Genomic DNA, 23,235 nt, shown 5'->3' with positions numbered 1-23,235 from the left:
AGGCACATATCTACTCATAACTTCTTGTGGTGTCTGAAGTGATCACACATGATCTAGGTAAGACTTACCTCTATAAATAAATACATTTCTCTTTCCTATTAGAAAACATCTTGAAATCTATTTCAAATGTTGTGCAAACCAAGACCTGTAAGGATATTACAAATTCAATATAAGTTGCGCTCTGACTATAGTTTCACCCTGAATTAACATTTGCTCATTCCATTTTTCAGTTTTCTTTTCTGGGTGGATAGATGGTGAACATGGTCTTGACACAGTGCAAAAATGATTGCTGCTGCTTATTTTTATAGTAAGATTTTTAATTAAGAAGTCATTTCTCAATTCCTACATTGAACTATCTTAGAATGAGAAAGAATAATAAAGTTTTTTTCAGAAAAAAAATCTCTCTCTCTCTATATATATATCCTTTAAATATTTTCAGTAGCCTTGGTAATTATACTTATTCTCTGCCTGTTTTACAGATTTGAGACAACAAGACCCATCATCACAAAACACTTTACTTTTGATTCTGGAATGAAACACAGTTTTTCTCATTTTAATTTCAGTACTATGACCTAGTTAACATAGATTTCATTATCTGAGTAGGTTAAATGAGACCAAAGAAAAGAAATAGAACTTCTATCTCAAAATTGTTAATATGTTCATTTCTGGCTCTGATGGGGTAGCTTCTATCAATCCAACCATGCTTTTGAGAACAACTATAAAAGCTGGACAAAATACAAAATGAATTGTTGAAAGATTATAAACAACAACCAAGTCAGACATGACTTGAGGGCCAGGATCTCAGAGAAAAAGAAAACACAGGTGCGTTCAACATTTTTCCTTGCCTTTTGCCTTGATACATTTGTTGTATCTTTAAGCAACACTCCAGCACAAGCAGAAAGCAGAGACTCGGAGCTTTTATCAGTTGTTACAGCACAGTGGAGATGAAATTGGTGTCCAGGAACCACCAAGGCAACAATACTGGAGAAGCCAAGAATCTAGAGAAACAGAAACCACAGATCAGTGAGCACAACATTTTGTATTGCATTTCACCTTGAGATATTTGTCAGTTCCTAACCTGTGTACAATGCGAGTCGAAAAAGCCAATAGGAGGGTGTCAGCTAAGAGGCCACAAAACTTAGCAGAGCTTTCCAAAACTCATGGCACAACAGACAAGAAAGAAACACCTAAAGAGCTAGGCCCTGTTAGTAATAAAAAAAACTAGAAATAGACTAGCCCACATAAAGACACAAAGCATTTCAATCCTTTATTGTGTCAATATCATCTGCCCTTATATAACTGTCTGCTGGAAGAAAAGTAAATTCTCTGTGAGAAAAGATAACATAATTCAGAGAATCTACAATTTTTATAAACAATATCCAGCCTACAATCATAGATTATCAGGATTGCTAATAAATAGGATCAAATGAATGAAAATCAGGAAGCAAGTATAGATAAAAGTAGCAGACCCACAGGTAATCTAGATACTGTTGTTATTAGATAGAATTTTTAAGTAACTTTTTTTTTAGTTCTTAAGTTCTTAAGTAACTTCAGAATTTTTAAGTAATTTTTAAGTATGATTAATACAGTCAAAAGAGTAGATGACAAAGATGGGGAGTATGTATTTTTTTAATTGATAAAAAATGAAAATGCTAAAAATGCTAAAAATAATTATTAAAATTAAGAATTACAAATGTACCCAACAATGAACCAAACAAAACAGTAGAGATAATTAGTGATTTAAGAAACAAGTTAGTAGAAAGACAAGTAAAGAGAGAAAAAAAGTGATAGGGTCTAATATATATGTAATTAGAGTTCCAGGAGAAGAGAGAGCAAGAAGAGAGAGAGAGAGAAAGGAGAAGCAATATTTGAAAAGAAATTGTCCAAGAAGTTTTCCAAAATGGTACAAACATTAATCCACAGAATTAAGAAGTTCTACAAAATTGAAACAGGTTAAATATAAAGTGGGAAAACACATTTAGATGCATCAGAGTTACATCATGCTGAAAACAGCATAAGTCAACATGCTGACAATCAAAACCAAAGAGAACTCTTTGAAAAAGCCAGGGATGGAGGCTGGGAGTATTAAAGAGGGAGATACATCACATTCAAGGGAGCAACAATTATACTTAACAGCTAACTTTTCAAAAGAAACAATGGAATCCAAAAGATAATGGAATGGCATTTTTCAAATGCTGAAAGAAATTTTTTTCCAAACTCTAAGCCTAGAAAAATATCCTTTATAATGAAGGCCAAAAAGGTATTTAGACAAATCTATTGACATGTAGCATAGTAGGCAAAGCTGCAAATATAGAAAAATGTTGGTGCAATACATTGTTCTGCTAACATATATGCTCCTTCCCACTTGGCTATAGGCTATACCTATAAGGAAACAGACAGGATAGGAAACCATAGATATTTTTAAGGGCAAGCAACTAATGTATCTCTTGTTTTTCCTTGCTCCAATTCATAACTTTCATCCAACTTTTACTTTTGTTTTCAGACATATAAAATGCTGTGCCTAAGAAACCATGTTTTTATGTAAATAATCTTTTGATATTCAAAAACATGAGAAAAATAAATGTAAATATTTTCCCTGGCACCACACCATAACCGAGGAAGAGGGATTTACTTTGCCCTCTCTCTTTCTGCATTATGGTCCTAATGTTCCTGCACTAGACAGAAAAGGGTGAGGTGTGAAGATGAATAGATGCATTATACATCTATCATTAACATGTTTTTAATAATTTTCTAGAAATGCGTTGCCTGGTGAGAGGTAAGTTTAGACTCTCTGAAAACAAGATAGCACCTTTTCTTAATTAAGTCCATGAAGTGTGAAGGAGAGATCATGGGCTTTGGCATCAAACAGGTCTTTCAGATGAAATCTTCACATCCATCACTTTCCAGCTGAATGACTTACAGCAAAGCACTTAACATCTTTGAGCTTTGTTTTCTTGATCTTTTAAATGAGAATACTAATTCGTACCTCAAAGAGTTGTGAAGATTAAACTAGATCATTAATATGAAGGTTGGAGTACAGTGCATGACTTATGGTTGGCACTCAAAATAGTAAGATTTTTAAAAATTATATAGGTATATTGGTCTATCAGGTAGGAAGAGAGTACTGAATGACAAAGCACTAAGTGGGAAAAAGTAATAGATAAATTTATTGTCACTTGAGAATAATGAGGAACAAGGGCTGGGTACTAACAAAAGCAAAATGTTACTCATACATGCTGATTTCCCTATTCTGCAAGCTGTGAAAATTTGTTGCCTTAGAGATAGGGTAGTTATTAGCCACCAGTAAAAATAAGCATACTGCTGAGAATTTATAGGAAAATGCATTTAATTAAGTGCCATCTGAGCCACCCACACTGTGAACAAGGATTCTGGCAACAAAGGGGTTATTGTTGCCAAGTTCCTGCCAAATGTTATTTTCCTAAGTTAGTGGGTTTTTTTTTCCCTGACCAAGGCCTGAACAAAGAGTTCCAGATGGCAACATAGAATGAGAATGCCCCATCACCACAGACCAAAAATCTCCCCAAATCCAAAGAAGATTGGAAAAACCTTTAAAAATATTTCCCCTGAATGGATGAAGGGGGTGTGTACCACATGCAAATATAAAGTAGGAAATAATGGTGATTAAACCTTAGAGAGAATTCTGTAAGGATGTTAAGTAGGGGTTTTGCATCTTTGAATGTGCCCCTAGTGTGGGGCCGTGTAAAGGACAAGGTTCTTACAAAGTGCTGGTGGGACTGAATTGAACTGCTCACTAGAAAAGGCATTAAAGTTCACATTAACGACATAAACAACAATGACCAGTTTATTGAACCTGTATGTTTCAGTCACTGTGCTAAGCACTTCACAGGTATAATAAAATTTAATCCCTGCAACAACGCTATGACAACTTTATTTCATCCTTAATTTTTAGATGCAGCAACCCAGCTTCAGAGAGGTTAAAGCATTACCTGTTATCTTGGAGCTAGTCAGCAACAGAGCTGGGCTCCAAATAAAATCTGTCTAAATTCAAAGGTTGTATTCTACCACTGCACTAAGAAACTGAGGCAAAGTTCTACAAATTCCACCTTTCCATGAATAGGTAATGAAAAAAATCAGTCTAAAGATTAAGCTTGGCCAATAGAGAAATCCTGACCAATATGAGAATATAAATCAAGAAACTCAGAAAGGTATCTACTATGTTGGTAAATCACAGGACATTCTGTGTAACAAAGAAGATCAGTATCATGAGGTTAAAAGTAAAAACATTCCAAAAATTCACTGAGATCCAAGTGTTTAACTCAGCCCCCATATTTGCACTAGAGGAGGAGAGTGTACATGTATACAGTTTTAAACTCTCACATGGCTGTAAGCAGTTCTGTCATTTGTACACCCTCTTTTCTCCTTAACTAGCAGGAAAATGGGACGTGCAAGTTGCAAGTATAAATATGAAAACTATTTAATTCCTTGTTCAATTTTCTTCTGTGTGTCAGAAGTAGGGACAAAGAAAGATGATAGAAGTCTTATTTTTATTACTGTTTAGAAATAGAAAATAATGAAATATAGATATGGAAAGTACTTAAGTATGGGCTGTGAGTACAGTTTCGTCCCACAGGAGCAACATACTTCCACTTCAGAGTCTCCACCATCATCTAGACCTATCATCTCTTAACTAAAGACCCAGACAGATATCAATCTCACATCTCTATTGATACATGGTCTTTATTACGTTGAGGTTGTTATGTTCCTCTATCCCTACTTTGTTGAGGGTTTTTATCATGAATGGATGTTGTAATTTGACAAATGCCTTTTCTGCATCTATTGAAATGATTATATGGTTTTTATCCTTTCTCTTTTTTTAAATATAATTTATTGTCAAATTGGCTAACATACAGTGTGTAAAGTGTGATCTTGGTTTTTGGGGTAGATTCCCGTGGTTCATCGCTTACAAAAAACACCCAATGCTCATCCCAACAAGTGCCCTCCTCAATGCCCATCACCCATGTTCCCCTCTCCTCCACACCACCCCATCTACATTCAGTTTGTTCTCTGTATTTAAGAGTCTCCTATGGTATGCCTCCTTCTCTGTTGGTAATTATTTTTTCCTCTTCCCTTCCCCCATGGTCTTCTGTTAAGTTTCTCAAGATCCACATATGAGTGAAAACATATGATACCTGTCCTTCTCTCACTGACTTATTTCACTCAGCATAATACCTTCCGAGTTCCATCCACGTTGCTGCAAATGGCCAGATTTCATTCTTTTCCAATGCCAAGTAGTATTCCATTATATATATAAACCACATCTTCTTTATCCATTCATAGAATTTATCCTTTCTCTTAATGATGTGGTGTATCACATTCATTTATTTCTGAATATTGAAACACCCATCCTAGGAATGAATCCTTCTTCATGGTGGTGAGTGATTTTTTTAATGTATTGGTGACTTCAGTTTGCTAATATTTTATGGAGGGTTTTTGCACCTATGTTCATCATATATTGCCCTGTAGTTCTCTTTTTTAGTGGTGTCTTTATCTGGCTTTGGTATCAGAATGAACTTGGAAGTTTTCCTTCCTTTTCTACTTTTTTGAAGAATTTGAGAATAGGTATTAACTTTTCTTCAAATGTTTGGTAGAGGGACACCTGGGTGGCTCAGTTGGTTAAGTGTCCAACTTCGGCTTAGGTCACGATCTCATGGTTCGTAAGTTCGAGCCCCACATTGGTCTCTGCACTGACAATGCAGAGCCTGCTTGGCATTCTGTCTCTCTTTCTCTCTCGCCCTCTCTCTGCCCTTCTCCCACTTGTGCTTTGTCTCTCTCTCTCAAATTAAATAAATAAACATAAATAAATAAATAAATAAATAAATAAATAAATAAAGTTGGCAGAATTTGCTTGTGAAGCCATCTGGTCTTAGACTTTTGTTCATTAGTAGTTCTTTGATTACTGATTCAATTTCACTGCCAGTAATCAATTGGTTGAAATTTTCTATTTTTTCCTGCTTCAGTTTTAGTAGTTTATATGCTTCTAGAAATTTATCCATTTCTCCTAGGTTGTCCAATATGTTGGCATATATTTTTTCTTACTATTCTCTTAAAATTGCTTATATTTCTGTGGTATTGGTTGTTATATCTCCTCTTTTATTTGTGATTTTTGTTTATTTGAAACCTCTCTCTGTCTTTTGTTTTAAATGAATCTGGCCAGAGAGGTTTATCCATTTTATTGGTCTTTTCAAAGAACCATCTGCTGTTCCTCACAAAATTAGAACTAGAATTACCCTATTATCCAGCAATCACACTACTACTAGGTATTTACTCCAAAAATATAAAAATACTAATTAAAAGGGTTACATGCACCCCAATGTTTATAGCATTTATAGCAGCAGCACCTACAGCAGCCAGGTAAATTATGGAAACAGCCTCGGTGTCCATGAATGGATAAAGAATATACATATAATATTATATACATTATATATTATATTAGGTTATATTATATTATATTTATTATATTATATATAATATTACAATATTACTCAGCCATAAAAAATGAAATATTGCCACTTGCAATAACATAAATCAGCTAGAGAGTATAATGCTAAACATAATAAGCATAATGAGTCAGTCAGGGAACAACAAATACCATATGATTTCACTCATACGTGGAATCTAAGAAACAAAACAAATGAACAGAGGGGAAAAGAGAGAGAGGGAAACCAACAAACAGAATCTTAACTACAGAGAACAAACTTATGGTTACCAGAATGGAGATAAGTAGGGGGATGGGTGAAATTAGGTGATGGAGATTAAGGCATGCACTTGTCCTGATGAGCACCTGGTAATATATGGAAGTGTTAAATCACTATATTGAATACCTGAAACTAATATTACACTGTATTTAACTAACTGGAATTTAAATAAAAACTAAAACACAAAAAAAGCGTAGAACCATCTCCTGGATTCCATTGTTTTTTAGTTTCTATGTCATTTATTTATGTTCTAATCTTTATTGTTTCCTTCCTTCTGCTGATTTTGGGTTTTGTTTGTTGTTCTTTTTCTAGCTCCTTTAGGTATAAGGTTAGGTTGTTTTGAGATTTTTCTTGCTTCTTGAGGTAAGCTGTATTGCTATAAACATCCCTCTAAGAAATCTTTTTGCTGCATTGCAAAGATTTTTGATTGTTGTGTTTTCATTTTCATTTGTTTCCGTGTAATTTTTGCTTTCTTCTTTGATTTCCTGGTTGACCCATGGTTCAGTCAGATGTCATTTAACATCCATGTATTTCAGCTCTTTGCAGATATTTTCTTGTGGTTGATTTCATAGTGTTGTGGTTAGAAAAGATGCATGGTATGACTTTGATCATTTTGAATTTGTTGAGACTTGTTTTGTGGCCTCATATGTGGTCTGTTCTGGAGAATGTCCCATGTGCACTAAAAATGAATGCGTATTATGCTGTTTTAGGATGGAATATCCTGAATATATCTGTTAAATCCATCTGGTATAGTGTGTCATTCAAGGTCACTGTTTCCTTGTTTATTTTCTGTTTGGATTATCTGCCCATTAATGTAGGTGAAGTGTCAAAGTCCCTACTATTATTATATTACTATTGATTAGTTCTTTTATGTTTGTTATTAACTGTTTTATATGTTTGGGTGCTTTCATATTGGGTCCATAAATATTTATAATTATTATATCTTCTTATTGGATTGTCCCCTTTATTATTAGTGTACTTGTCTCTCGATATAATCTTTGTTATAAAGGTTTATTTTGTCTGTTATGAGTATTGCTACTCCAGATTTCTTTTGACATCCATTTGCATGATAAATATTTCTCCATTCTCTCACTTTCAGTCTGTAGGTGTCTTTAGATCTGAAATGTGCCTCTTGTAGGCAGCATATAGATGGGTCTTGTTTTTTAATTCACTCTGTCACCCTGTGTCTTTTTATTAAAGCATTTAGTCCACTTACATTCAAAGTAATTATTGATAGATATGTATTTATTGTCGTTACTTATTTTGTGGTGGTTTTTTTTTATTGTTTTTAATGTTGGAACACCTGGGTGGCTCAGTCGGTTAAGCGTCTGACTTCGGCTCAGGTCATGATCTCACAGTTTGTGAGTTCGAGCCCTGCATCAGGCTCTGTGCTGATGGCTCAGAGCTTGGAGCCTACTTCAGATTCTGTGCCTCCCCCTCTCTCTACCCCTCCCCTGCTCACACTCTGTGTCTCTCTGTCTCTCAATAATAAATAAGCATTAAAAATTTTTAGGTTTTTTTTTAGTGTTTATTTTTGAGAGAGAGAGAGAGACAGAGCACGAGCTGAGGAGGAGCAGAGAGAGGGAGACACAAAATCAGACGCAGGATCCAGGCTCTGAGTTGTCAGTACAGAGGCCAAAGTGGAGCTCGAACCCATGGACTGTGAGATCATGACCTGAACTGAAGTCGGATGCTCAGTCGACTGACCACCCAGGTGCCCCAGTGGTGGTTTTTCTTTTCTTTTTCTTTTTCTTTTTTTGTTTATTTATTTTTGAGAGACAGAAAGAGAAAGAGCAAGAGTAGAGGAAGGGGCAGAGACAGAGGGAGACACAGAATCTGAAGCAGACTCTAGGCTCTGAGCTGTCAGCACAAAGCCTGATGCAGGACTCAAATCCATGAACTGCAAAATCATGACCTGAGCCAAAGTTGGACGCTTGACTGAGCCACCCAGGCACCCCTATGGTGGCTTTTATACTTTTTCTCTAATCCTTTCTCTTGCACTCTTTCATGGTTTGTTGGCTTTATTTAGAGATACACTTGGATTCCTTTCTCTTTATTCTTTGCATATCTATTACTCTTTTCTTGTGTGTCGTTACCATTAAGATTATATGTAATATCTTCTCCGTATACCAGAAGTTGATGGTTGCTTAATTTTAAAACCATTCTTTACTCTTTCCCCCAACCCACAATTTAGGTATATGGAGTCATATTTTATATACTTTTATTTTGTGAATCCCTCAACTTATTTTTACAGAATTACTTATTTTTACTGCTTTTGTCTTCCAACTTCTTATATACCCTCACTTGTGGTCTTTCCTTTGTACTTAGAGTCCCCTTTAACATTTCTTGCAGGGCTGGTTTAGTGGTCATGAACTTTAGTTTTTGTTTGTCTGAGGTTTCCCTTGTATGTAACCATCATTTTTTCTCTTCCTGCTTAAAAATTTTTCTCTTTATCATTACTATTTACCATTTTAATTAGTATGTGTCTTGAGGTAGACTTCCTTGGGTTGACTTTGTTAGGGGATCTCCATCCCTCCTGGATTTGGATATCTGTTTCTTTCTCCAGATTATGGAACTTTTCAGCTATTATTTTTTCAAATAAATTTTCTGCCCTCTTTTTTCTCTCTTCTTCTGGGATCCCTATAATGCAAATATTGTTATGGTTGATGGAGTCACTAAGTTCCCTAAGTCTATTCTCATTTTACATAATTATTTTTTCTCTCATTTGCTTAGCTTAATTGCTTTCCATTACTCTGTCTTCTAGGTCATTAATTCATTCCTCTGCTTCCTCTTGCCTGCTATTTATTCCATCAAATGTATTTTTTATTTCATTTATTATGTTCTTTATCTCTGGTTCTTTTTTATCTCCTTGTTAAAGGTCTCACTGATGTCCTCACTCTTTTCTCAAGTTCAGTGACTGTCTTTAAGATCATTACATTCTTTATCTGGCATATCACTTATACCCATTTTGCTTAGGTCTCTTGCTGTGGTTTTGTCTTGTTCTTTCATTTGGGACATATTCATCTGTCTCCTCATTTTTTCTGCTGTGTCTGTTTCTGAGTGTTAGGAAAGTCAACTATGTCTTTTCTTGAAGGTAATGGCTTTATGAATAAGAGGTCCTATAATGCAGTGTACTCTACCTTGTTCCCCAGGACCTGGCACTTCAGGGAGTGTCTCCCATGTGTGTTGTGTGTGCCCTGCTGTTCAGTCCTGGCTGCTTTTTCATTAAGTAAAGTTGTCTTCAGAGGCTCTCTTTGCCCATTGTGGGCAGTGTTTGGTGCCAGACAGGGGTGAGACATGTCTTAACAAGGTTGTGCTGGTCTCCTTGGAGATAATACCTGCTGTGCCACAGCATCACTAGAACTGGGATCCCACAAAATACATGGGTCAGGAGATAAGGTATTGGTGGGGTTTTGTGCAGGCCTTCTGTAGTATGGGGCTCACAACAATAGGACTAAGGCTAATGTGACTGGGAAGGGTGGATCTGCTGAAGCACGGGTCAGGTGGGGCTAGGTATAAGCAAGTTAGGTAGCACATGTGGGTGCCTTGCAGGTGGTTCTGTGTTTATGCTGAGGGTCAGGAGAGAGAAATGGTGCCTGTCAACTCCTTTACTCCTGGAGGGGTTTCCCCACCATTCATGCCTCTCCAGGCCATGCTCTGAGATGAGTAAATAACTCTCCCTTCTGTCTGTCCTTTGTGTTTTTCAAACTACTGCTTCCACACTATATTTCCACTAACTTTTTTGTTGTCTCTTTAAGTGTGGGAACTCCACTTGTAAAGCCCTTAGAGCTTTCCCAGAGTGAAGCTCAGCAATTTTTTAAATTCTAGGCTTTAAGCCCCACTGGTTATAAGAACTCACGAGATTTAGTCCCTCTCACTTTCAAAACCAATGTTATGGAGATTTGTCTTCCCTGTGTGGGCTCCCTGATGTGATAGTCTATTTTTCACCCTTCTGTGCCCCCAATTCCCTCTCCACTGTGGACTGCCAAGGTCCATTTCACTCTCAAACCACATCTTCATCATTTCTACCTTCTTTGATTTGGCCTCTTCTCTACCTTTTGTTGTGAAGTTGTTCTGCCAATCTTTTGTTGTTTACAGGGGTATTTATGCTGATGTATGTGCTCTCTAGTTGTATACATTGGTTGAGGTGAGCTTTTTTTATGCCTGAGGAATATTCCATTGTGTGTGTGGATATATGTGATAAATATAGCACATCTTTTTTTATCCATTCATCAGTTGATGGGCGCTGGGGCTGTTTCCATAACTTAGCTATTGTAGATAATGCTGCTATAAACACTGTGGTACATGTATCCCTTTGAATTTGTATTTTTGTATTATTTGGGTAAATATCTAGTAGTGTGATTGCTGGATCAAAAGGTAGTTCTATTTTTAACTTTTTGATCAACCTCCATATTGTTTTCTACAGTGGCTGCATCAGTTTGCATTCCCACCAACAGTGCAAGACTCCTGTTTTTCCACATCTGTGCCAATACCTGTTGTTTCTTGTGTTGTTGATTTTAGTGATCCTTACAGGTGTAAGGTGACATCTCATTGTGGTTTTTATTTGTATTTCCCTAATGAGTGATGTTGAGCATCTTTTTATGTGTCTGTTGGCCATCTGGATGTCTTCTTTGGAGAAATGTTTGTTCATGTATTCTGCCCATTTTTTAATTGGATTACTTATTTTTTGAATGTTAAGTTTTATAAGTTCTTTATATATCTTGGATTAAAACTAACCTTTTATCAGATAGGTCATTTGCAAATATCTTCTCTCATTCTTTAGTTTGCCTTTAGTTTTGTTGATTATTTCCTTTATTGTGTGGAAGCTTTTTATTTTGATGAGGGAGTGTACCTCAACATAATAAAGGCCATATATGTACCCTTCACAGCCAATTTAATCCTCAATGGGGAAAAACTGAGAGATTTTCCCCTACGGTCAGGAACAAGACAAGATGTCCACTCTCACCATTGTCATTTAACATAGTACCGGAAGTCCTATGCTAGCTGTAGCTAGCTAGCTATAGCAATAAGACAACAAAAAGAAATAAAAGTCATCCAAATTGGCAAGGTAGGAGCAAAACTTTCACTATTTTCAGATGATGTGATACTATATATAGAAAACCCAAAAGATTCCACCAAAAAAACTGCTAGAACTGATACATGAATTCAATAAAGTACAGAAATCTGTTGCATTTCTATATACCAATAATGAAGCAGCAGAAACATAAATTAAGGAATCAATCCCATTTACAATTTTACCCAAAACAGTAAGATATCTAGGAATAAACTTAACAAAAGAGGTGAAGGACCTGTACTCTGAAAACTACAGAACATTGATGAGAGAAATTCAAGATGACAAAAAGAAATGGAAAGAAATGCCATGCTCATGGATTGGAAGAATATTGTTAAAATGTCTATCCTATCCAAAGGAATCTACATATTTAATGCAATCTCTACCAAAGAACTAACAGCATTTTTCACAGAGCTAGAATAAATAATTCTAAAGTTTGTATAGAACCACAAAAGACCCCCAATAGCTGAAGTAACCTTGAAAAAGATAAGCAAAGCTGGAGGCATCACAATTCTGGACTTCAAGTTATGTTACAAAGCTGTAGTAATAAAAACAATATGGTACTGGGGCAAAAATGGGCCCATAGATCAATAGAACAAAATAGAATACTCAGAAGTGAACTCACAACTGTATGGCCAATTAATGTTTGACAAAGCATTATCAAATGGGGAGAAGACAGTCTCTTCAAGAAATGGTGTTGGGAAACCTGGACAGCAACATGCAAAAGAAAGAAAGTGGACCACTTTCTTACACCATACATGAAGATAAATCAAAATGGATTAAAGACCTAAATGTAAGACCTGAAATCGTAAAATTCCTAGAAGAGAACACGGGCAGTAACTTCTTTGACATTGGTTACAGCAACTTCTTTCTAGATATGTATCCTGAGGCAAGGGGGAAAAAAAGCAAAAATAAACTATTGGGACTCCATGACTGACTTTGACTTCTCTCTACTGTGTTGTGTCTGACTCTTCCACTAGAGTCCCGGGTTCAGATTCTATCGTCCTTCCTCTGAACTTAGCTGACCCAAGTCTCTGTCTCACAGGACCCTGCTGTCCACTACTCAACAGGAGCTAAGAGTTGTGAAAGAATGAATGAGCTCTTTGATAAGACAGTTATATTGTAAGTATTACCTTCTGGAGATAATGCTTTAGACCAGAGACTCCAAGATTGAAGATGTCAGGCACCCTCTGAGGGCAGATAAAGATGGCCTTTTAGGACAGCTCTCAAGTTGCAAAATTTTGGTAGCTTCCTTTTGACTAAGTATTGGAAAATCCCCTACCAGGTGGAATCCATCAATACTCTAAATTATTTGCCTAAATAAGTCAAAATACTAAGGCCACCAAAAAGGAAGATGTCTTGCAAGGTAAGAAACAAATCTCATGAAACAATATTTTAATCTTCTGGTAAGAAATTTCAATCCAAGGGCAGAGTGTGAAAAGGCACTGGGTGAGTTGATGACTAAACTGTCTCCTTTATTTCAATGATCTTCTGTTCCTGTGAATAATTAGATTATCACAGATCCTGACTTCATGTTACGACCTGATTGAAATCCAAACCTAAACCTGTCCTGGAGCATGTGATAAACCAGATGAGCCTGGAGCTCAGTTGTCACCACCTTTTCAAATGCAGACATCTTAATTAAAAAATTATAAGCTAGACTTTTGCCAAGGAATCAAATAAAAACATCAAAAAAGTGTCTTTCTTTCAGTTAAAGGCAGTTTCAAAGTTGGGGGTTGGGGTGAAAAATAACTCAGAAAGAGACCTGGGATGAAGACTGACCAAAGGTGAAGCATGTCCCCTGCCAGGGAAACTACCATTTGGGGAAGAAATTGCACTATACATATGGCCATGTGTGAAAACAAGCCTCTTTCCTCCACTCCCAGAGACTGTCTCCAAAAACAGGCCTGTCCCAGCATGTGGGGAAAAACATATAAAGCATGTTGAGCTCAGATATGAATCTGAATGCTATGAAAAATAGCCAAAAAAGTGGCATCTTGTCAGCCACTGACAATACTTTAGATCCCTCTGTTCCTTTCAGATAAATGAGAACTAGAACTTAGCCTTGGCTCCCAGCAGAAAACAATTTAACACAGGGAGCATCTACATTCACATGGCAGTGTTCAAGATCCTAATAGATGCAGGAAAAAAAAAGTCAGATTTGTTAGTAGCAGAGGTCATCTTGGGATGACAGAACTGACAAACATCAACCCGAAAGCCAAGAGAAAAGCATTCTGACTCCAGTAACATACTGACAGTAACCTGATGGTCTCCAAACATGTGGGCATTTAAATAAACAGATTTTTGTAAAATGTCTAATTAACAGCTAATGGTTGTCAGTGAAGGCTGGAATATTGAGAAGAGAAATGGCTGTATTTAGTCTGTCTTGAGTGCTCTCAATTTTTACCTCCTCTATCTTTGCCTGTAGAATGACCAACCACATCTTGCGAACTTAAGTGAACCAAAGCAGAACCAGGGACAACGAGCAGATGACATTTAATGAGAACTCACCCAAAACTCCCTTCACTTTGGTCCCCAGAATTGGGTCTTTTGAAAGATTCAGACATACATGCTTCTCCACTTAGAATTAGCTTTTCCCTTGAGATAGCAAATATATTCCAGGATATTTCAGTCTATAAATAAACCTAGAGCACATATTCCTGAGCAGCAGTTGCACCAGAAGATTTAGGGGAAGATGGAATTAAATTTTTATTTGGTTTAAAAACAAGTCCAAGTTTTTTTTTTTTATATTAAAGTATGCTGACTTACAGGATTATACATAATTTGCAAGGAATTTTAATATAGAACGTGAGATTTTAGTATATTTTACTTTGTGGTCAGTCCTGTGATGTGTCATCTCCACACCTCCTGTTGTACTAGTCTTATCTTTCCATTTAGGTCTAGAAGTCTAATATATATTGTTCTAGATGAATGGAGCAGCCCTGCTCCTGGCTCATTGCTCATTTTTCTTCACAAATCTCAGAGAAACCCATAAGAATCAAGCATCATTAACAATGACAAAACATGGATGGATAAGAAGTGTCCATCTTCATGTTTTGATCAATTTCCTACCCCAAGGTTTCCCAGTTATGGTATGGAGATGTCTCAATGGTAAATTAAATTAAAGATCAAGCATACATGATTCTGGATGCTCACAGGTTGCCACCCTTGATCATTGGTAGGATGTAGAGCAGATGGCAGAGAAATTCAGGCAGAGAATTGTTCTCCTGGGTGTTCCGTGGGCCAAATGGCAGCAGAACCAGCAGGCATAGCAAACCAGAAACTGCCTGGGACTGCTTCCCAGGATTCCCAGCAGGTCAGACAACCTCTGGGGACTGGCCAAGGGCCAAGTATGACCCAGATCTGCCTCAGGTACTCCCACAGTTCTTCACTGCATACTCCTGCTGCCCTAGCCTCTCAACCCTATCTGGGACTACATTCTGGACCCAGGAGGGCAGGAAGAAAGGTTTCCTCTTCCTTATGCCTTCTTTCCCTTTTTATCTATGTCCTCCTATTACTTCCTTTCTTGGTTTCTTCCCAAAATAGTTTTCTTTGGGTGTAAATTCAGAAACAACAAATGGTATCATGTAACTATAAGAAATCAACATGTAAATAAGTCTTCCATTTGGCTAAGGGAGAGGAAGATTGAAATGTTTGGTTTTCCCATTTTCCATTATCATGTGCACAAAAATGTGTGTGTGTGTGTGTGTGTGTGTGTGTGTGTGTGTGTGTGTATTCACTAATCTTTGATAGGCATTCAAGGAGCATCTACTCTGTGTAAGGTATGCATAAGGATGTGTGGTGTGAGTGAGTGTACATACATATTCAAAGATCACAGATTCCCTCTGTCTGTCATGCCCTTCCCAACATATACACAGATAACTTCCTCATCTCCTTGAAGTGTGCTCAAATGTCAGTTTTTCCCAATTCCCACTGAACTCTTTCTTTTTCCATAACACTGTCAACTTTTTAATGTAGTATAAAATGCTCTGATTTAGTTTGTCTATTGTCTATTGTTTAATTCTCCTTACTGCAGTTCATATTTCATGAGGGTAGAGATCTTTCTTTTGTTCACCAAAGCACTAGAACAGGGTCTAGTGCATCGTAGATGCTCAGAAAACTTATGTTGAAAAAAAATCAGTTTCATATGTTACTTTCCCAAATATTATTCCTGTAAATGGAACCAAAGCAAAGAAAAACACTTGAAAAATCATGAGAGAAATCTTCTCTATATGTTGATGGGATGTATTTAATCCTTGTCCATGATAGTGACAATTGTACATCAGGAAGGCAGCAAGTGCCAAGGAGATGACACTAGAAATCAGGATTCCTGGGTTCCATTGTTGATTCTCTGACTAACCACCTGGGGCAGAAGGCATGCTGGATGAGGTTTCACTTTCCTCATTTGTAAAATGACAGGATTGGAATAGGTCATCTCCAGGGTCCTTTCAGCTCTAACTTAATGTTGCTCCACACATTTCTGGAAATTTCAATATCACCTGGATACCTCCTTATACTGGTGCAGAGATTGCAAATTCTTCTAACAGATGCTTGTCTGGGTGAACTTTCAGATCAATTAACCAGAACCATTACTGGTGAAAAACTGAGGCTGAGTGTTCAGAGCAGTTTCCAAGAAAATAACACACAACCAGTCTCCATATACTGTGGAAGTCTGTGAATCCCCAGTATTGCTTTCCAATGCCCAAAGCATGGGGACCCTCCAAAGAGGGTCAAGTAAGATCCTCCAGCTGAACAATTTCTCAATTCTATCTCCAGAGAATAAAAAGTCACACAACATTCAGGCAAAAAAATGTTTTCAAAGGACTCTGATTGGCCAACTAAATACCAGACAATTTGTTTATAAGTAAGGAAAGTACAACTGGGCTAGCCAGAGCCTTGGGAGAAACCCACTAAAAAGAGCCTTGGGGAACCTGGTTAAGGTTAAGTATCCTACTCTTGATTTCGGTCCAGGTCATGATCTCACACAGTTCATGAGATCAAGCCCTGAATCAGGCTCTGTGCTGACAGCATGGAGCCTGCTTGGGATTCTCTCTCCCTCTCTTTATGCCCCTTCCCCACTCGCACAAACACTCTCTCTCTCTCTCTCTCTCTTCTCTCTCAAAATAAATAAACTACAAAAATAAAAAACAAATAAATAAAAAGAAAGAGGCTTGATTAAAGACCACCTGGAAGAAGAGCCAAGAACACTTTGACCAAACTGGGCTAAAGGTGCAATAATTAAGACAGCATATTGGAGTAAGAATTAGTAACAAATTAAAAAAAAGAATCAATAACAAATCAATTGAACAGAAAAAATGATAGGATCAGACCACCAAAAAAAATATATATGATAGCTTCACATATGATAAATGGTAAATGCATTATTTAATAAAGTACTTTATTCCTAACATCACACACCAAAATAAATTTCTAATGGATTACAGAATTACATACTCAAAATTACTAATTAAAAAACTAGAAAACAATGTAGCTAAATATTTATCTGATCACTAGTAGATACAATGTTCCTAAGCAAATGCACAAATTTTATATATATAGATAGATAGATAGATCTATATATAGATAGATACTTTATAGATAGGTAGGTAGATAGATCTGTATACAGACCTATATATATATATATATATAGACCTATATATAGATCTATCTATCTACCTATCTCTCTCTATATATAAAATTTGTGCATATGCTTAGAAACATTGTATCTTCTAGTGATCAGGTAAATACTATACGCACATACATACAAACACACTAAAAGAAAGATCAATGTGCAGGACTATATAAAAATTTGAAATTATTTGTATAAAAAGAGTATTAACTAAATGAAAAGATGAACAATAAACTAGGAGAGAACTTAAAACAGTATGATAGCCAAATGCTTAAAATTCTAAACAAAGCTCTTAATCAGTTTGCATTACTAGCTGTGTGAGTTTGTGTGGGTCATTTAATCTTCATAAACTTGTATCATTTTAATAAGGATAATCATTGAATATATCTCATAGGATTGTGAAGATTAAAAGGGATAATACATGACAGCATTCACACAGTGAAAGATATGTAGTAAAAGCTTACTAAATGTCATTATTGCTGTCATTGTGTCACCATTATTAAGATATTATCATAATAAATAATATTAAATATATATTATAAATACAATAGAATTATGAATAAAGGCTTAAAAAGCTGGTTCAAACCAGAAGAATACAAATAAATAAACTAAATGAAAACTACTCATCGTCTGTTGAAGCAGACATGTTAAAACAATAATATGTTTAAATGACAATATATGGAGTACAGGGAGTATTTTCATACCCTGTTGGTGAAAGTGTAAATTATTATAGTCTTCCTTAAGGGCAAGTTATCAAAATGTGTCAAAGCTTATCAAATGATATAAAATGATATTTATATAACTTGATCTAATAATTCTCCTTCTAGAATTTTATCTAAGTAAATAATCAGTTATCTTCAGAGGAAAAAGTATATCAAGATTATTCATCATAATAGCAAATACCAGAAACAACTTGAGATCTAATAAAAGAATGCTTCTTCCATCCATGCAATGGAATTCTATACAGCAATTGAAAATCAAATTGTAGAAAATATTTGGAAGCATGGAAAAATGTTCAAAATACTAATTCAAAGGGAAGAAAAGTAACTTACAACTTTGTTCTATATTTCATCTCAGCTTTGTAAAAAATAAATACATAGACTTATATAAATAAATGTACATATATACATGTTCATATATATATATATATATGAAACATAAATAAATACACTTTATACTTAGGTGGTGAAAATGTTATATATTTTTCATATTTTCTTTGCACCTTTCTCTATTTTCCAAAATCTACTATTTATGTATATCAGCTACTTCCTTATTGGGAAAAAAATGCAATATATATTTCAATAGCCCCTAATATCACTTTCATTCTTATCTCATATTACTTTCCAAGCTAAATTTTTATCTGAAACTGGAAATCAAGAAGGTCCATCAATCACTCAGTTGAGGATCTTATTTCCACCCAACCTATGATATGAGTCCCTTTCTAGAGAGTAGTTGGTCCAGTAAGTTATTTCTGGACCAACACAATCATGTTGGCCACCTCTGCCAGTTCCCTTTTCCCTTTTTGGGAAGTAGAGGCATATGCAAAAAGCTCAGGATTTGGAACTTCATTCTCTTGGGATAGAACTCCAGCTTCCTGGCTCCCTTGACCTCAGGCTTAGTGTTGTGGATTGTGCATGTGTTTGGAAAGAACCTTGAGAACTGCAATACAAAATAGAGAAGAGCTTGTGATGTAAAGTCAATCTAGGGAATTTGGATTTTCTTCTATGATCAGTGTGAGCAAATGGAAGTTTTTAAATCAGAAAGGCAGTATAACCACTTGTTACTTAGCAAATATCTCTAGCAGCAATGTGACAAAAAGACAGAAATAGGAGGAGTAAATTGATGACTGTTGAATAGTTTGGGAAAGATAATAAAGAATGGATCCAAGATGCCATAATTAAAGAACAGATGTTGGATAGTGAGTGTATGAGTGGTTGCTTAGATGTGAAAGGAGAGAGAAAGAGGAACTGAGGATGAGTCTTAGATATCCCTCTAAGGAAATTATTGGGCTTGGGGTACTACCAATCTACTATCTACTCTCCCTATCTTCCCTAGTCACAGACCCCCAATTTCATTCAGGGTAGCAATATGCCCAGCTAAAAGATTAAGTTTCCCAGTCTCTCTGGCAACTCAGTGTTACCATGAGTATTGTTAATCAAGCATTAGGAGAAGTTATTAAGTGGAACTTCCAGGAGAGTTTCTTAAAAAGACAATTGGTGTGCATATTTTTGGCCCCTCTATTCCCTTTTCCTATACCCTACTTGGAACCTGGACGTGATGTCTAGAGCTCCAACAGCCATCTTGGATCATGAGATAATAGTGTAATGGAATCCACATTTTTAAGAGTGAAGGAACACAAGAATAGAAGTACATTGGTTTCCTGAAGACCACTATACTTTTACACTAGCTTTGTGCTGCCCTTATTCAAATGTCTTTTATATTCAATGTCTTGTTTAAGACAACTTATGTGGCTTCTTTTAAGTGCTAAATTAGTCACTGTTAACTAATATGAAGAATACAGGAAGTGGGCAAATTTAGGGAGATGGCAAGCTTGGTTTGTGTAATGCTGTATTTGAGGCACTCAAATGATACCCAATTAGACTTATCCAAAAAGAAGTTGGAAATGTGAGGTATTGATTACAACAGAAATTTTAAATATGATTATATCAGCCATAGATGGTATATGCAGAAGAAACAGTTTAACCCCTAGAGATCACCAACATTGCAGTATAATTCTAAAAATGTATTCCTCTAATAAGGGAGATTCAAAATACATACAGTAGCACTCCAAAGAGAAACATAAAAATTTACAATCATACTCAGAGATTTCAGCACTGCTCTCAATAATCAGTAGAACAAGTAAACAGAAAAGCAGTAAGGACATACGGGATTTTAATAACATTGTCAACCAACTTTACTAATTGATATTTATAAAACACTCCATTCAACTTCAACAGAATACATATTTTTCAAGTGCACACAGAACATTTACCATGCTAGACCATATTTTGAGCCATAAAATAAGTCTCAAACAAAGTATACTCTCAGACCACAATGGAATTAAATAATGAAAAAATAATGGAAAGTTATCTGGAAAGTCACCCAATACTTGGAAACGTGTTAACACGTGTTTAAATAACCTGCGGATCAAAGAAAAAAAGGTAATTAGAAAGCATTTTGAACTTTAAATAAAATAAAAATAAAAGCACATTTCAGAAATAGCAGGATGCAGATAAATATTTAGAAGAACATTTGTACTACAAAATTGCCTAAAGATGAAAGGTCTCAAGTAAAAAATTTCAGCTTCCTGCCTAAGAAACTAGAAAAAGAAGAGAAATGAAACTCAGAATAAGCAGAAGAAAAGAAATAATAAAGATAACAGAGGAAATCACTTAAATAGAAAACAGAAAGTGATAGGGAAAAAATTAATAAAACAAAAAGATCATTTCTTGAGAAACTCATCAGTCAAGTCTCATATTAAATGTCTCCTTCTCAGTAAATGCTTTCCCTTAGTGTAAAGCAGTGTCCTCATACTTTTATTCTTCCTCTAATTCCCTATTCTTTTGTTTTTATCATATATTTTAATTTGTAATTTTACTGTCATTGGTTGTTTAAGATTTCTCTCTCTTATACTCTAGACTCCATGAAGGCAGGAACTATACCCAGTTTTCTCATTACTATATACTCAGCACCTAGGACAGATTTTGACACATAGTAGGTACTCAATAAATACTTGATAAATTGATGACAGAGGAGTAATTGCTCAATTATGAGAGTTGTGAGAAGAAGAAAAAGAAGGAGAAGGAGGAAGAGGGGAGAGTTGAAGGAGAGGAAGAGGAAGAGGGAGAGGAGGAGGAGGAGGAACTGGCAGAGGAGGAAGAGGTGGAAGAGAAAGGTGGGAGACCCCCGAGATGTGGGGGGGAAGCTGAGGGTGAAGCTGAGGGGGAAGAAGGAGTGAGAGGAAGTGATGGAGAAGGAGGAAAAGAAGGAAAAGAAATTAATGAACATGCATAGAGGAAAACGAGGCAAAAAAGAGTAGCTTTTTTTCACCCTTTCAAAGTGGATAGTCAAGAAGAATGATTTTCTTCAAGAGGCTAGGGCTGATTGTCCTGAAACTATATGTCACTCATATGTGGAACTTGAGAAACTTAATGGAGGACCATGGGGAAGGGAAGGGGAAAAAATAGTTTCAAACAGAGAGGGAGGCAAACCACAAGGAACTCTTGAAGGTGGAGAACAAACTGAGGGTTGATGGTGTGTGTGTGGGTTGGGGGGGAATGGATGATAGGCATTGAGGAAAGCACTTGTTGGGATGAGCACTGGGTGTTTTATGTAAGTGATAAATCACAGAAATCTACCCCCAAAACCAAGAGCACACTGTATACACTGTATGTTAGCTAGCTTGACAATAAATTTTAAAAATTCAAAAAAAAATGTCAATATATGTAAGGAGATGGGATAAGAAATGAAAAAGGGAACATACTTAGAACAACATATACAAGTTAAAGAGGAATAACAGAAAATTACACATTTGATAATATGCCAGTAGTTGGACATGGCTAGAGCACAGAATACTAGAAGGGGAAATAAGACAGGATATGGTCTAGGTGCCATAAGTGAGATGAGCTGTGTACTATAAGGAGTTTGGATTTCATCTAGTATCAATTTGGAGTCTATGGAAATTTTTAAGCACGGAGTGATGAGCAAATTTGTATTCTAGAAAGTTGACTCTTACACTCTGTGGAAAATAGCTTGGAAGAAAGGGAAAAAATATGAAAGGGAAGAAGAGATAGCTTGACTGATGCATGTCAATTAAGCAAATGGACAGAACTTCATGAGAGTTTAGACTGAGGAAAGGGTGTCATGAGGAAGAGCCAAGGTTGACTCTCAGTTATCCAGCTTAGCCAACAGAGGAGATAGTGTGCAAAGCAATAAAATATGAAAAATAGGAGAAGACTTTCTAGGAGAAAAATATAATGAATATCCTTTGGATAAGCTCAAATGCTTCATTTTCCATTTCTGAGCCATTTTCCATTTCTGAGTCTGCCCAATGGCACTATGAAGGAATCCTATCTGACCTTACCTGAACCACCTGACCCTCTCATCAGACCAAAACTCACTTCTTCCTAGGTGTCATCCTCTTCAGGCCCAGAAATCTACTCAGCGGCAATGAAATAATTGGATAAATGACCCTAGGCAACACATCTCGGTGTTATCGCCCCCCAGGTTTCAACTGGGCCTTGTTAAAAAATGAGCATGTTAAATAAAATTAGCTTAGCTTGTTGGGACTACGCAATTACAACTGTTTTTGTTTTCTTTTTGAGGTTTACTTGCATTAATACTTTCTTTTTTTTTTCAATATCTGAAGTTTATTGTCAAATTGGTTTCCATACAACACCCAGTGCTCATCCCAAAAGGTGCCTTCCTCAAAACCCATCACCCACCCTCCCCTCCCTCCCACCCCCCATCAACCCTCAGTTTGTTCTCAGTTTTTAACAGTTTCTTATGCTTTGGCTCTCTCCCACTCTAACCTCTTTTTTTTTTTTTCCCTTCCCCTCCCCCATGGGTTTCTGTTAAGTTTCTCAGGATCCACATAAGAGTGAAACCATATGGTATCTGTCTTTATCTGTATGGCTTATTTCACTTAGCATCACACTCTCCAGTTCCATCCATGTTGCTACAAAGGGCCATATTTCATTCTTTCTCTTGCCACGTAGTACTCCATTGTGTATATAAACCACAATTTCTTTATCCATTCATCAGTTGATGGACATTTAGGCTCTTTCCATAATTTGGCT

General features: G+C 36.2%; 1 long non-coding RNA gene across 1 annotated transcript; it reads right to left on the bottom strand.

Annotated features, from left to right (window-relative positions):
- Nucleotides 1-499: 499 nt before the first annotated feature.
- LOC128777731 (uncharacterized) lies at nucleotides 500-22,676 on the bottom strand. Its single transcript, XR_008423069.1, has 2 exons — nucleotides 22,558-22,676; nucleotides 500-998 (listed from the first exon to the last, which is right to left on the bottom strand). It is a non-coding gene; the product is annotated as an uncharacterized LOC128777731 (long non-coding RNA).
- Nucleotides 22,677-23,235: the final 559 nt, after the last annotated feature.

Source organism: Panthera pardus, unplaced genomic scaffold, assembly GCF_024362965.1.
Source record: "Panthera pardus isolate Hobbes unplaced genomic scaffold, ASM2436296v1 HiC_scaffold_17, whole genome shotgun sequence".
Lineage (NCBI taxonomy): Eukaryota > Metazoa > Chordata > Mammalia > Carnivora > Felidae > Panthera > Panthera pardus.
The sequence above is the reverse complement of the archived record's forward strand: the minus strand, read 5'-3'. Positions and strand labels throughout refer to the sequence as shown.